Raw genomic sequence first — 15,410 nt, 5'->3', positions numbered from 1 at the left:
TGCTGACCTGTAGGCAATCAGGAGCTGAAGGATTCCCCTCACCCCACCCGCTTCTGCTCACTGAGGAGGATATAAAGAAATTTAACAAAGAAATTAAGTTGCAGATCAGCACAGGAAGGGAAATGGCATTTAAGGAAAGGGAGAAAAAAACTTTTTTTTTTTGCTTTCTCAACAACCTTGTATATTAAAATTTGCTATATAGATCAGTATTAGGGACCTATTTCAAGCATTATAATTTTTTGTTGGAAAATAAATGAGAGATTATACTCTCTGCAGGTTGACTCCTTTCTCTTTTCCTAAGAAATGCCCAATCACAAAGAGGCACGTTATCTCAGAACTGCTGTGTCAGTGTCAGTTCATTGACGACATAAAGCCATCCAGCGGTCTCCCCTCCTTCATTGCAGGTCCAGTACAAACGCCAATCTTAAGTTTATAAATATGTGCGTGGGGTATTGTGTTTCCTAAATGTCTTTACAGTGTACAATGTTTGTACACTGTTATTATTACCAAGCATGTGTTCCTGAGCATCTAAGCTCTCTTCAGGAGTGTGGGTGGAGGGGGAGGAGGTGAGGCCAGGAGGAGGGAGACGGAGCAGTAACCCCAGCGCCATACTGAGGAGCCCCTCGAGATTCTTGGGTTTTGCCACTGTTACGCCTTCCCCCCGAGAAAGCACTGGTGTTTCTGGGGCTTATTCTCGGAAAGCACATATCAATGCTGCTGCAAAAATATGAGAATTGCCACCCACCACAGTAAATTAAGGAATGTACGGCCTGGAATGAGCAGCTTTCTCTGTCACTTGGACGCTATCAGGGTTAAAGGAAAACAATTTTGTGACACACTATAAATGTTCTAACCTGGGGTTAGATGGAGATTTTTATCTTTTTTTTAAATCAATTTACTCATCCTTTTCTTGGGTCTGCCATCCAGCTGTTTGGCAATGGTTTCTACTATGAAAATGGGTATAATGAAATATGTATGCATTAGTTTCCTATTGCTGCATTGCTGTATAACCATCACCACAAACTTAGCAGCATAACAACACACATTTCTTCTCTAGCATTTTCCATGGGTCAGGAATCTGCACGCGGCTTAGCTGAGTTCCCACTAAGCTGCATCTGGGTGGCAGCCAGGGCTGTGATTTCATGAAAGGCTCAACTGGTGAAGGATTCACACCCAAGTTGCTTCAGGTAGTTGGCAGAAATTACGTCTACGTGGTAGTAAGAGTCACGGCAGCTTGCTTCTTCAAAACCCCCTGGGAAAAGAAAAGTAGGCTGCTCACAATAGAGTTTTACATATCACCTTTACCCTATAAGGGTGATTAGAAGCAACGGGTTCCACCCCCACTCGAGAGGAAGGCGTGAACACCAGGAAGCAGGCATCCTGAGGGCCAATTAAAGTCTGTACACCTATATAGTGACCTATATGCCCACTAGGATTGTGGTGGAGATCTGAGAGGATATTATATATGAAATAATCGTACAGTATAAAATTATAATCAGAGGGTATGGGCACAGGTGGGAAAGATGACTTCAATTCTCCCTCTGAAGAGAGAAGCATTAAATAATGAATGCTATCATTATATAATGTAGAGTACCTGGAGAAGGCAAGCGATAGATTGACTTAGCAATATGTTAACAGTAGAATATAGACTAAATATCTGTGTCCCCCCTCCCACATTCATATGTTGACGTCCTAACCCCCAATATGATGCTGTTTGGAGGTGGGGCCTTTGGGAAGCGATTAGGTTTAGATGAGGTCATAACGGTGGGGCCCCCTGGATGGGATTAGTGTCCTTACAAGAAAAGGAAGACAGGCCAGAGGTCTCTTGCTTCTGCCATGTGAGGACACATCAAGAAGGTTTCCTTCTACCAGCCAGAAGGAGGGCTCTCACTAGGAACCGAATCTACCAGCACTTTGATTTTGGACTTCCCAGCCTCCAGAATTGTGAGAAATAAATGTCTATATTTCAAGCCACTCAATCTATCGTATTTTGTTATGTCAGCCCAAGCTGACTAATACACAGCCTATACTTTTTCTTCTGGTATATCAAATTTGGGTTAAAATCTCCTCACTGTTTGTACATAGATTGCTAAACTAAATTTTAGCTATTACATAATATAAAGCAGTAGATTTAAACAATGAATCATGTTCTCTAAAACTTTTTAAAATTAAAAAAAGTAGTTATACTTTATAGAACAATTTATTTCCAATGCATTTTTTCCTGCACATATCAAGAACGTGGAAGGGAATGAGCAGACTACATTTCCCTCCAGAAAGCTGTATGCAGTGCGCTTTAAAAAGGTACATGTGTGCAGCATGTAAATATCGCATCTGCATAGTCATGTCAGCTGCAGATCTAAACAACAAGAAGTGGTAAACAGCATATGAGTGATTGGAATCACAGGAAGAAAAACTGAGGCAGGGAGGGTTTATTTTTCCCTTTTATTATATGTAGCACAAACTTGCAGGCTTGTCTAAGAAACACAGATATTCACTATATCTCAGGGAAAAAGGAAAACAACATTTCTTCACCAGAGAAATTTACCTTCATCACATCAGAGGCAGCGTGGTTAATGGAGAATGCCCTTCACAGAAACTCAGAAGATCTGCGTCCTGGCCCTGCCTCTCACTGATTGAGGGGGCTTGTCTGGATTAATCATTCTTAATTTTTATGGATCAGAGTCCACGGAGAATTTGATCAAAATATAGAAGTTTTACTCAAAAGATCATAAGTGTAAAAAAATGGGTTATACTTGTCAGAGTTTACAGATATCTTAAAAATCCAACCATATAATCTTAGAGGAGCCCAAAAACGGAGGTTAAGAACTTAGATAACCTTGAACTCTGCAAGACTTCCATTCTGTGATGTGGTCCCAGCTATATGAGTCCTTTCCTATGAAAACAGAGCAAATTTGAAACATATGTAAAAAGAAAGACGAAGACCCAGATCCTTCATTTTAACCATGGTTTGGCCCTGAGGTGAAATATTTCTGAAACCAGTGTGATTTAGATAGCATCATCCTCCATAGGAGAATTCACAAAATGCCATCTGGCATTTAAGAATCCAGGCCAAGTTGTGGTTAAATAAAGTTAGTGTCAATGAAATACCACTATTATATATTTCTCCCTGGAAACTAAAAAGCATTTTAACAACAAAAGTGTTTCCATGACATAATGCTGGTCAAAGAAAGAGCGTTAGGCAGAATAAAAGTAGTTTTCATTGAATAATAATTTGAATAATAAAATAAGTCAATATATAAATTCTCAGAACTGTTAATGATCTACATGCCTAAAGTCTTTATCGATTTGGTTTAAATTTAGAAAATAAAACTAATGACTTTTTTTTTTTAAATCTGGAAAGGCTTAATGGCCAGTGTCTTCAAATTTCATGGAATTAAACCAAAAGAATTAGTCTCAAACGTTTAATACATCATCCAAAAGTGGGGGCAAATTAGAATGAGGTTATAAATGAGAAATAATACATACTTTATAACAGTCACCATACCGCATAACTGATAGTTTTCTTAATCCAATGACTTTTTTTCTGTTAGTTTCCTTAATCAGGTACATTGTCTTTGACGTACTTTCAATAAATTTAAATCATTTTTCTAAGTATGAAATTATCTTTCTATATAACTCCAAGCAAAATAAATCGATTCCTGTAATTTTCATGGGCATTTTAGCAGAATGAAATCTCTAGATGATAAATGACATCAGTTGATGCCCAAGCCACTTTTGAAAGTCTTCCACATCATTATTCCTCATGATTGCCAGACAGCTGTCACAGTTGCTTTAAATGTGAAAGGACGTCTTAATACTTTCAGACATCGAGTCTATGGTGAATTCTACTCTACCGATATCATTGGAAGAAAGAAAAATAGGAAGATCATAAAATTGGAATCCTCTCAAACCTCAGGCAATTATTAAGTCCCGTAATGCATTAAATTTTTAGATGTCTTTAATAATGGACCCTCCTTTTATAGTCGTTCTAATCAATTATTATTATATTTTAAAAATATAATTGCCTGGTATATAAAACTAGTTTTTGTCAATTTTATGTTATTGAATATAAAATGTCAGTTAATGTTGAGACATTTTTTCTAATAGAATGTGATTATATTTTATAACAATTATAGAAAAACTTCTCCATGTCCAATGGGGATGAGATGAAAAAAGGACATTTAATTTCCTCAGTATAGAGTGGACTATGGGTATGGTCACATGCAAATTATTTGCATATTAGTAGCCTAGTCTTACTTCTGACTAAAGAGAGGCCACCAGGCTTCCAGCCTCCTGATAGGATTGGGGCAGTTACTGCTGCTTGCCTCCCAAATGTCTATTCCCCTTTCTTTCTTACTAATAGAATTCCAGTTTTGTTTTGGGCAGCATTGTCCCCGGAATAGAATGCTTCCAGAATCATTTCCACCTAGAAGTGGTTGTATGGCAGTTCTGGCTGCTAAGAAGTAACTGGAAGTTAGTAGAAGAGCTTCTAAAAACCTCACCAACAAGCTTTTCTTTATTTCTTTTTTTTTTTTTTTTTTTTTTGGATTTTTGCCTTTCCATCTGGGGGCGCAAAACCATCTTGAGACAGAGATGAAAGTCACAAACAAATTATACAAGAGCAAAAATATAGATGAATCCTGGGATAGTGATGACATATCTGACTGACAACGGATAGGTTGAAGGTTGACGAGTTGCTTTGTGGGAAGGAGAAACTCCTTTTTGACTGGGCCACAGTGGATGAGTTTGTGTTACATGCTGCAGCCTAAGCAAACACTCAGAGTTTGCCAGCAGATGCCACAGTGCCACCCAGAGCGTTCAGTTAGCACTTGGGTTATTATCTCCACATCTACTGCTTTGTGCCTGTGTTACTTCCTCAATCCAGGCAGCCTTAGCCCATTGCTGCTAATGAGTGTCTTGCAAGAACTTGAAGACAGGAGCAGAAAATTGTATTGCACAATGACTCATTCTCCCTCAAAGAAGCCCACCAGGTTGCTGAGCTCCCATCAGCCCATCAGACGGATTGCCACTGTATTATCCCAATGGAGGTGTTGCCAAGGGTTAATATTACCAAGGGCTTTCCCATTTCTCTTTCTGACCTTGCTAGGAAAAACTCTGGACAGGAAGTAGGATAATAACCTCCACTCCCTGTGACCTGTATTCTGAACCAAATTTGTTGTTTACACACGGCCCACAGCTGCACAATACACACATTTGAAACATGAGTTCCTCCTGTGTTTTCAGAGGACAGCTAGCCCTTTAGCCTCTACTGCAGCCTGCACTGGAGCAGACTGTGTGTCTGTCCTCCAGGAAGACCTTCCACCAGATGTATAGAGATTGAGTTCCAAACAAAGCCTTTGGCGAGTTTTACTATATTTAAGAAAATAGACAAATTTCATAATTCTGTGGTGGTGTGTTAAATTATCTTTTAACCTGATATAAAAGATTCATCATATTCTAGGGAAATGAAAAGAATCCTTTTTGTAATCTTGTAAGAGATGAATTCAGCTTGCAGTAAATTTTTATTCTGCCTTTAACACAAACATTTAAGAATTATAAATATTTATATTATGATTTTGAAACCCTTGATAAACCTATAATGATAAAAGTGTTTTATTTTTTTAAAAAAAGAAAATATATAGATATGTATACGGCATACATATCTTTTATTCTGTTTAATTTTTCCAAATTGTAAAATGTATAGGTGGCAATGGGGGAAAAAAGTGTTTCTTAGGTACTCCAGATCATGAATAGAGCCAGATATATATATTATTATATAAACTTTATTATTAATCAAATAAATTAATTTTCATATGATATAAACAATAAAAATTTTTATTGGTTTGAAAATATAACTGATTAAGTTTAAAAATATGAAGGTTGAATAGAAATCCATTTTTTTAATGTAGAATTTGCTAATAGAATACTTTCAAGAATAAGTGTTGTCCACATTCTTTACTTAACAAACAGAGGGCATACTTTCTATTTTGGGTATATCATTATGCTCCATTTCATTTTCTCAATTTCTCTGATCTTTTTGCTTTTTTAAAAATAACTATCTACACCTAATATGAGCAAAGTTAAAGAGAGAAGTTTAAAATATTTGCTCTAATCATAGTTATTCATGTTGCATATTTCTGGAAAGATACACAAAACATCAGTAGCATATTTCTTTTCTGTTTTTCCTAAAGTACCAGTGTGTTTAGAGTAATGTTTATCAAAATATCAATAATAAGTCAATGAATTTTATGAGTTAGGGTTAATAATACTAAGAAAACTCTAAACCTATGGAGCTAAATAGTGAAATATATCTTCTTAGCTACTGAAAATAATGTATATAGTAGGAAAGAGAAATTAAAAATATACAACTTAAATGCTACCTAATGTAAAATACATTTTCTCTGGTGGCTCTGAAAAACGCAGGGCCAAGTAAATTACCTCAATCCAGAGCTACATGACAGCGTCTTTCTGTCTGCTAGTGAGTAGGAAAAAGAACCAATGGGAAGATTTTTAAAAGATTCATTGCTAATAAAATGGTTTAAAATAACTTTTTCCCCATATGAGCTCTGCAATCTCTAATATCAGAAATAGGTTTACCAATGTTAATTACATTAGTCAGCAATGGAGCCCATTATAAAATTTATAAATGGTTAAATTTTGTCCCTCTAGCTTTATTTGTCAATAGCAAAGCAGGAATATGTTTTATAGTTAAACCTATGGACTGATTAACTTATTCTATATAAAGCACACCAGATCGTTAATCTTCCCAAAATGTGCATATTTAACATCAAGCTTCCCATGATCCTTATATTTTTTTTCCACAGTGAAAGACAGCTTCACAACTTTTCATACATCAAAAAAGTCATCATTTCCATGAAAAGTAGATAGCTTTTAAAGCTGCAACACAACCTTAGATTAAACAAATAATATTCTCAAAATTAAAATTCAAGAATTACTAAAAAGCTTTATAAATACAAAAATGTATCATTTCTTAAAGAACATACTCCTATGTATTCTCCGAATAAATAAAAGCTTATTAATGTGGAGATTCCTTGCCTGAAGCACAAATTTATACTGATGTTTTTGTGTTAAAATGAGTGTTCATCAAGTTCTGTGTTTCAAAAATACCTCTGTACATAGACATTTGCAGTACCTATAATTAAACACACGTCACAGATATTTGGGATGTAAACCTATCAAGAAATTTTACTGGAAATAAATAAAAGTATTATTCACATATGCTCTTTGATGTTACTGCAAAATGTGCAAAAAATATGTCAGTCTGGATGAATTAAATGCTACTTCCTGAAATTGCTCTATTATGTATAAAACTAAAATAAAAAAATTACAAATGAGTTTCTGTTAAATTTTCATGAAATTTATGACGTCAGAATACAGAATCTCAAAAACACAATTTCACCCACAGGCAAGGGAGTTATAGACTTGGCATCTATACAAAGCAGGAGGTTTGCATATGTTCAAAGTGTCATCACTCAAGAGTCTCTCTCCTTTCTCAATCAAATCTGAAAGCATCCCTCATTTTTCTCCAAAGTCGAAAGACACACCAAGAAACACACACATGTTCACTCTCAAATGCACACCATACTTTTCCCCCTTTTCATCATGTACCTATTCCTTGATAGTGAGCACCACAAAAGTAAATACATTAGTCACTTATGCTGCAGTCCCAATTGAGTGAATTAACATCCTCGTAGATATGGCAGCTCAGTGCTTATGATTTTAGAATACAAGTTGATTTTCCATTTAAACCAAATCTAACCAATAACTGTTTGATTTTATGCAATAGAAAATATAGTCTCTGTGAGGAATTCCCACTAGCAAGGTTACTGGTAGTGTCTTCCTAATTTTTAAAGAGCGGATGATTTATTTACTTATTTAACCAAATATGTGTTAGACAGTGTGCTATTTTACCAGGATAGAAAAATCAAAATGGCACAGATCCAGCTCTCAAAAAGCTCACAGACAAATGGGAGGAAAAGCACTCAAGAAAAACATGACTATTAATCTGAAAGGTGCACATTATACAATTTTCTTTGTATATATACAAAGAATGTATAGAAAAGGTATAAGTAAGTGCTCAACACATAGTAACAATACTAATTACCATGTAAGTTTTATGAGAAATACATACAATAATATATTAGCACAATGTCTATTATATATTTAGTAATTTAGTACTTAGTTTTCTGAATTACAACTTGAAATGTGTTCACCCTGAAACTCCCCACTGGAGATCATTTTGCTGTTCCAGTTAGTTTTCAACCTGAGCACCAGTGTTGATATGTCTCTTTTTTCAAACATTCACAGAGGTTGGGCCAATTAAATTTAGAAGCCGAAAGATTTAATTCCTAAAATTAATTAAAGAAGAAAGAATGAAACTAAGACTGAGTAGATTGTGAATTATGAACAACACTAGTAATAAATTAAACCAGAGCTGATTAGAAATAAAACATGGCCCCGTCTTTAAGTAGTATCTTGGAAGAGAATTCTTATTTGGGCTCATAAAAACGTATCAACAAATAAAATGTAATGACCAACAAATCATAATTATTAGGTTATCACAGATGCTGACTAAAACAAAACAAAGCAAACAAGCCTAAAAATAAAACTAATAGTGATTATTTCCTATTAACAATAATAACTAACACATGTAAAAAGCTCACCATGTGACTGATATGTCCACATAGTCACTTATCATAGAAACCCGTGTGGTAGGTTCTATTATAATTTCTACTTTAAATATGACAAATGGAGATGAAGAGAAGGAAAGCCTATTGCCCAGCATTACACAGTCTCCATGCAAAGACTGGAGCGTTTTCATCCAGGGTGCCCTGGTTCCAAAGCCTCATCTTCATACTATGTTATAAATTCAGGCAGGGAAAGATTGAGCAAGCTGTCTGAGATCACATGGATAACAAATCCGTAGAAGTTGAACTCAGAGTAACATACATTTAAAAAAGGAATTTTCAAAGTTAAAGTATTGAGCAGAAAAAGAGAATATTTTCTTAAAAGTTTCCATTCACAGAAAGATAAAAGTATTGTAAACTTTTATGATCCAAATAGCATTTCATCAACATGGGTAGGTCTAAAGCTACTGGAATTATCAGAAGAAAATATCTAAATATAATATTAATGGGTGATTTCGCATAAGATGCCCTGTTATAAATGTGCCGCATGTGCACACACACACAAACAAACATACGGATTGTGTATCCTTCAAAAAACATTGTTTTTCAGAGAAAGGATATTGCAGCAAAGAAATGACAGTCTTGCGTCCAGACAAGATGGCTTTATACTCAGCCTGCTAAGCACAACTGTAATCCCTGGATATAATGCAAGAGTAATCAATGGAGGACTCTGAAAGCCAACAAGAAGAATGTTAATTGATGTAGGACCCCAGGACAGAAGAACAACACAGTGGCAGGGCATCTTACCTCCTCCTCCCAACAAAAGGAGACCCAGACTCGAAGTTTGGGTCCAACCCAACCACAGAAGGCAGCTCAGATAGGCTTATTTATCCCCTGGATTAAATGAGAGTCCCTATGACAACATCAGGACAGCCTGACAACACTGACAGGACATCAGCAGAGGACCCGCAGCAACAAGTGACAGGGGAAGCACTCTATTTAGCCACAGGGCCTGAGACACTCGGCTCCCACCCAGGGCCGCTGGGGTGGGCAGATTCAGCCACAACAAGCAGTCTGGGAAGCCTCCTGTGCCCTCCCCTGCCCACGAGCAACAGGACAGAAAATGCAGAATTAATGTCAAGGTCATGAATTGTCTACAACATGATATCTGCTAAAGGTTCATTTAAGATATATTTTAATAATGCAAGCTAACAGACAAAATGATTATCCATCCATCCATATTCTGCACATTCTCATTCAGATTTTACCTAATCACATGTACCTATATGGAAAATTATAAGATTTCAAAAGGATACTACTATTATTTAATATTCACTAATTATAGCAATACAAATTCTAGTAGCAGGAGATAGATAGATAGATAGATAGATAGATAGATAGATAGATAGATAGATAGATAGATGATAGATAGAAAGATATAGATAAACAGATGCTTCTTTATATTGGAGGAAGGAGACAAAGACCACGTATATGTATAAAAAATATATTTTGTTTTGGACATTATGTAAATGTAACATTTAGATAAATGAACAGCTAAAGAAGAATTTTATGTACTGAAAATGATTAAGGGTGATGTGAGAAGACAATTTTTAATGTCAAACTACCTTTACAATAGGGAAATAGTGAAGTAAATTGGAAATCTTTATATCTAATGAAAACTTATTTCAGCTTCATCCTAAACCGTGTAACCCAACTACCAGTCTCCTGGCTCTTGTTCTCTAAGGTGGGTTATCATTTCAGCAAATTAGTTAAATGTAAAACTATATGACTTAATTCATAATTTGATTTCCATGCCTCCAAAGCCAAATGTTATTTCTGTGATAATTTAATATCATATGTACACTGTATCTTATTTATTTTTAGATGTCTTATTAGTATGAATATATTTATAACTATTCCTCTATCTAATAATTAAATTTAAAGTGCTTATTTATATCATTGGACTAATATCTACCATATTTGCAACTACTTTCCATTTGTTACACTTATTATTTGTTACTTTATATTTCTTGCCCTCTCCTTCTGGCTTCTAGGGTTTTAATTGAGCATTTTACATGAATCAGTTTTCTTGCCTTTCTTAGCATATCAATTATACTTCTTAAAAAATTTTAGTTTGACTGCTACACTTATATGACTAAAGGAATGATAGACACATGTGATAGAGGTTAGTCTATGATTCATGAAAATTACTAGGGGTCAATTATTTCCTTTTGGTGTCACAGGACATAGCATTTAATGCAGAGAAAAATAATGCCTTTGCTTTGGAAGAAATGATAAATTCCCTAAGCTTTCTAGATACTGGCTATAAAGATTATCCTGGTCATATAATTTTGTATTTTATTATTTTAAATGAACTTTATGAGTGTTAAAATACACCTATAAACGCAAATATTTTCAAGTCTATTTTGATGAATGGAAAAAGTGAAGTTCAATGTATATAAAGAGTCCATAAATATGTAGTGAGTCTCTGGTAGTGAAAGGATTATATTTGTGTCTTTAAATACAAAATTCCTAATTCTTTCAGTCATTTAATTCTGTCATATTATTTTCAGATGTAGTGTCTGTTCATACTTGTATACTTCTATTTCAAAAGAGTTATCACTGTGTCTCATTTCAAGAATAAATAGGGGAATTTGGAAGCCCAACTTAAAAGATAAAAATAGTGAAATATCTAAACGGTTCCTACCTTAAAGTCTATCTTGGTTCATTGAAGAAAACTTTGAAATAATTTATTAAATTCAATTATTTTATGTGTATTCCTGACTCACCCAGTTTCATGTAAGTCAATGGGTAATCACAGAAGACTACAACCTGAAAAATTTAAACAATCTTAAAATTGGAAGGGATAAAATTTGACTGCGATACAGTAGGGATGATGTCCACTGTAGGGTAAAGGAAACTTTTAAATATAATTTAAGGGGCTGGTCCCATGGCGTAGCGGTTAAGTGTGCGTGCTCTGCTGCTGGCGGCCAGGGTTCAGATCCCGGGAGGGCACAAATGCACTGCTTGTCAGGCCATGCTATGGTGGCATCCCACATAAAGTGGAGGAAGATGGGCATGGATGTTAGTTCAGGGCCAGTCTTACTCAGCAAAAAAGAGGAAGATTGGCATGGATGTTAGCTCAGGGCTGATCTTCCTCACACAAAAAAAATAATATATATATATATATATATATAATTTAAGAGAAGAACAGTAAAAATGAACAAACTCCCTATTTTCAATCTACTTGCTAACGTTGTGACATGTTTCTTTATGAAATCCCTCCATTAGTGAAAGTTTCACCTTTATCAAAGGGGGAAAAGTCACTTCATGCTATCATTGAGGGGATTAATTTAGAACATGTATGTAAAGTGCCAAGGGTAGCTGAGATAAATGAAGGCAGATGAAAGAGTGAAAAAAATAGATAATCCTGAACAGCTTATCATACTCTGCCACAGTCTGTAGCTGAGATGGTCTTGAGTACAATATACGAATAGAAGACAGTATTAGAAAAAGGCAAAAATCTGAACTACTATGAGTTTGGGCACAAAAAACATTGATGGGAGCCTGCATTGCCCCCTAAATAGAGCTGGGATAAAAACAACCAAAACAGCAGCACCAGAAACAAGACAACAACAGCAACAAAAATCATAATAGTTTTTAGATGAAAGTTTTAAGTAATTTTACACACACATATATATGCGAATATAGAGACAAGATGATATGACATCTTTTTTCTTATGTTATAAATACATTGACTTTCTGTTTAAAAACACAATAGTTTTTAAAGAATATCCACTACTCATTTTAACTTGTATATTCATATACTCATTATACTGTGTTGGTATGAGTTTTGTTGTTTTAGATTATATCTTTTTTAGTACACAAATTAGAAATTTATGCCCTTAATGAAAATTTCAAAATAAAAAAAATCCTGTGTTCATTGCAGCCTTATTCACGATAGCCAAGACTTGGAAGCAACCTAAGTGCCCATCAAGGGACGAATGGATAAAGAAGCTGTGGTATATATACACAATGGAATACTACTCAGCCATAAGAAACGACGAAATCCAGCCATTTGTGACAACATGGATGGACATTGAGGGTATAATGCAAAGTGAAATAAGTCAGAGGGAGAAGGTCAAATACCGTATGATTTCCTTCATTAAGTAGTAGATAATAACAACAATAAACAAACACATAGGGACAGAGATTGGATTGGTGGTTACCAGAGGGGAAGGGGGGAGGGAGGAGGGTGAAAGGGATAATTCGGTACATGTGTGTGGTGATGGGTTGTAATTAGTATTTTGGTGGTGAACATGATGTAATCTATGCAGAAATAGAAGTACAATGATGTACACCTGAAATTTTTACAATGTTATAAACCGTTACCGCAATAAACAAAAAAAAAAACAACAACAACAACAAAAAAAATCTTTAGATTATGTAGTCTCTCCTTCCCACTCCCCCACCACCAGTTTCCATGTCATCTTTCTTACAAAACAACTTTTTTTCTGTAAAAAGTATCAAACTGTGAGTCACGCTTTTTAATCTTGGATTTTCAAAAAGTACTTAACTTCCTGTGGTTTCAATCCCAGCCATGTCTTTTCAGTGAAAATACTTTCTAGCTATAATGGCCAGGACAAAAAAATAAAATCTCAAAAATCTCAAAAAACAAAAATATTAAAAAACAAAATCTCAAAAAGGAAATTATTTTCAGAGAGCAGACTAACCAGTGAGCATGACGTAGTATAATAAAAAGGTTAAAAACATAGAGAAATCATTGTATCATCAAAAGAGAGGACACATGGCATTAAATTTTCTGCAGAAGGGTATATAGAAATACTAAATGACAAGGAAATGGCATTAAACAATTTGTAAAAAAGAGCTAGAGTTTTACATTTTCTTAGAATATGGCACAAAAAATGTCTTCCTGCAAATACTATACACATTGTTCAAGATGGGCAATAGTTCCTTGGGCATGAACGTTTATGACTATTATTTGGGAAATTATTTTAACTTTTCATGACCTGTATAGTTGCAAACTGATCAAATCCTGGAGTCATGAATTCTATTAGTACTCGATCTTGAGTTAAAGAGAGCTCTCTTTACTTCTCCCAAGTTGATTTCAAGATTTCTCATTTACCCCACTATGTATGATTCAAGGAAAATCTGTGGTTTACCTGGTCCTACTCACTCTCATTATTTCTAGATTAAGTATTCTAATGTTTTAATGTATCTCTAAATGGATACTAATCTAATCCCATATAACTGGCATAATCCAAGATTTTCACCTTTCTTTTTTTTCTCACAAATAGCCCAGGTCAACCACATTGCTCAATGATTCAACCATTAATGTAAAGCTTTAAATAGACAAGAATAGCTAAGATGCAGTTGAAAAGAGAATAAAGACCTTACATGCCAAGTACTAAGATTTGCTATACATCTCTAATAATTATAAGGTAGTTTTGATGAAAAGTTATGTAACAGCCAAACAGAGAAAGCACAGAAAAACAATCTTCATGTACATGATCATTTGGTTTGTGACAGACGTGTTATGGTGGATCAGTGGATGTTATGGGCTGAATCGGGTCCCCCCCAAACTTCATATATTGAAGTCCTAACCTCCAGTAACTTAGAACGCAACCATATTTGGATAGAAGGTATTTACAGAAGTTAAAACGAGGTCATTAGGGTGAACTTGAATCGAATGTGACTAGTGTCCTTATAAGAAGAGGAAATTTGGACACAGACACAAATAGAGGGAAAACGATGTGAAGACACAGAGAGAATATGGCCATCTACAAGCCAAGGAGAAAGGCCTGGAACAGATCCTTCCCTCACAGCCCTCAGAAGGAACCAATCCTGCTGATACCTTACTCTCGCAATTCCAGCCTCAGAACTGTAAGGAAATAAATTTCTGTTGTCTAAGCCACCCGTCTGCGGTCCTTTGTCATGGCAGCCCTAGCCACCTAATGCAAGTACTCTTCAGTAATTTTGGGGATTAGGGAAGAATACTTACATTGGAGCAATCTATGCAAATGTAGGACAGGATGATAAAGCTGCATGAAGGAACCTGGACTCATTTAACCCAATCCCCTAATTATAGAAATAATACACCTGTAGGCTTTTTAGAGTATCACTTTCTCATGGATACACAGCAAGTTATTGGGGAGGTTAGGACTAGAGAACTAGTCTTTTACCCAGTCACACATGCCCTCCAGCCTTTCTCTTTACTATGTGATTCTCAGTAGTGGTAAATTTGCCCAAATGCAATAGTAGGTTTATATGTATATATCTGTGTTTGGATTATAAGATAAAGACCTGCATAGTTGTAATCTACGTATTCTAATTCTAACCCTGACCCTAACCCTAAACCTTAACCCTAAACCCTAACCCTAACCAGCTTCTGAACACTTACATAAACAAATGGGCCTGTAAATACTCCTTTATACAACACATAGGTGAAAATATTCAAGACAGATCATTTCAATTAGAAAATAAGATAGGTGCATGATTCTGCAAGTTTTATTTTAGTTTGCGCCTCTGAAAAGAAATGGAGACAAAATTTTGTCATGTGATTAAGTACAATAAATATAATTTTCACACATTATATTTTGCATAAAAGTTGACGGTGTTCAGGACTGTTGATGATTAAGTAAAATGAACAGGTGAAATAAATAATTCCATACATTGATAGTTTGACTATGGTGCATAACATGGCAATCAGTTACTGTGCTAAATTAAAAAAGCATCAGTAAA

This window comes from Ceratotherium simum, chromosome 14, assembly GCF_057802395.1.
Source record: "Ceratotherium simum simum isolate JZ-2026a chromosome 14, ASM5780239v1, whole genome shotgun sequence".
In the NCBI taxonomy this organism is placed as follows: domain Eukaryota; kingdom Metazoa; phylum Chordata; class Mammalia; order Perissodactyla; family Rhinocerotidae; genus Ceratotherium; species Ceratotherium simum.
The sequence above is the reverse complement of the archived record's forward strand: the minus strand, read 5'-3'. Positions refer to the sequence as shown.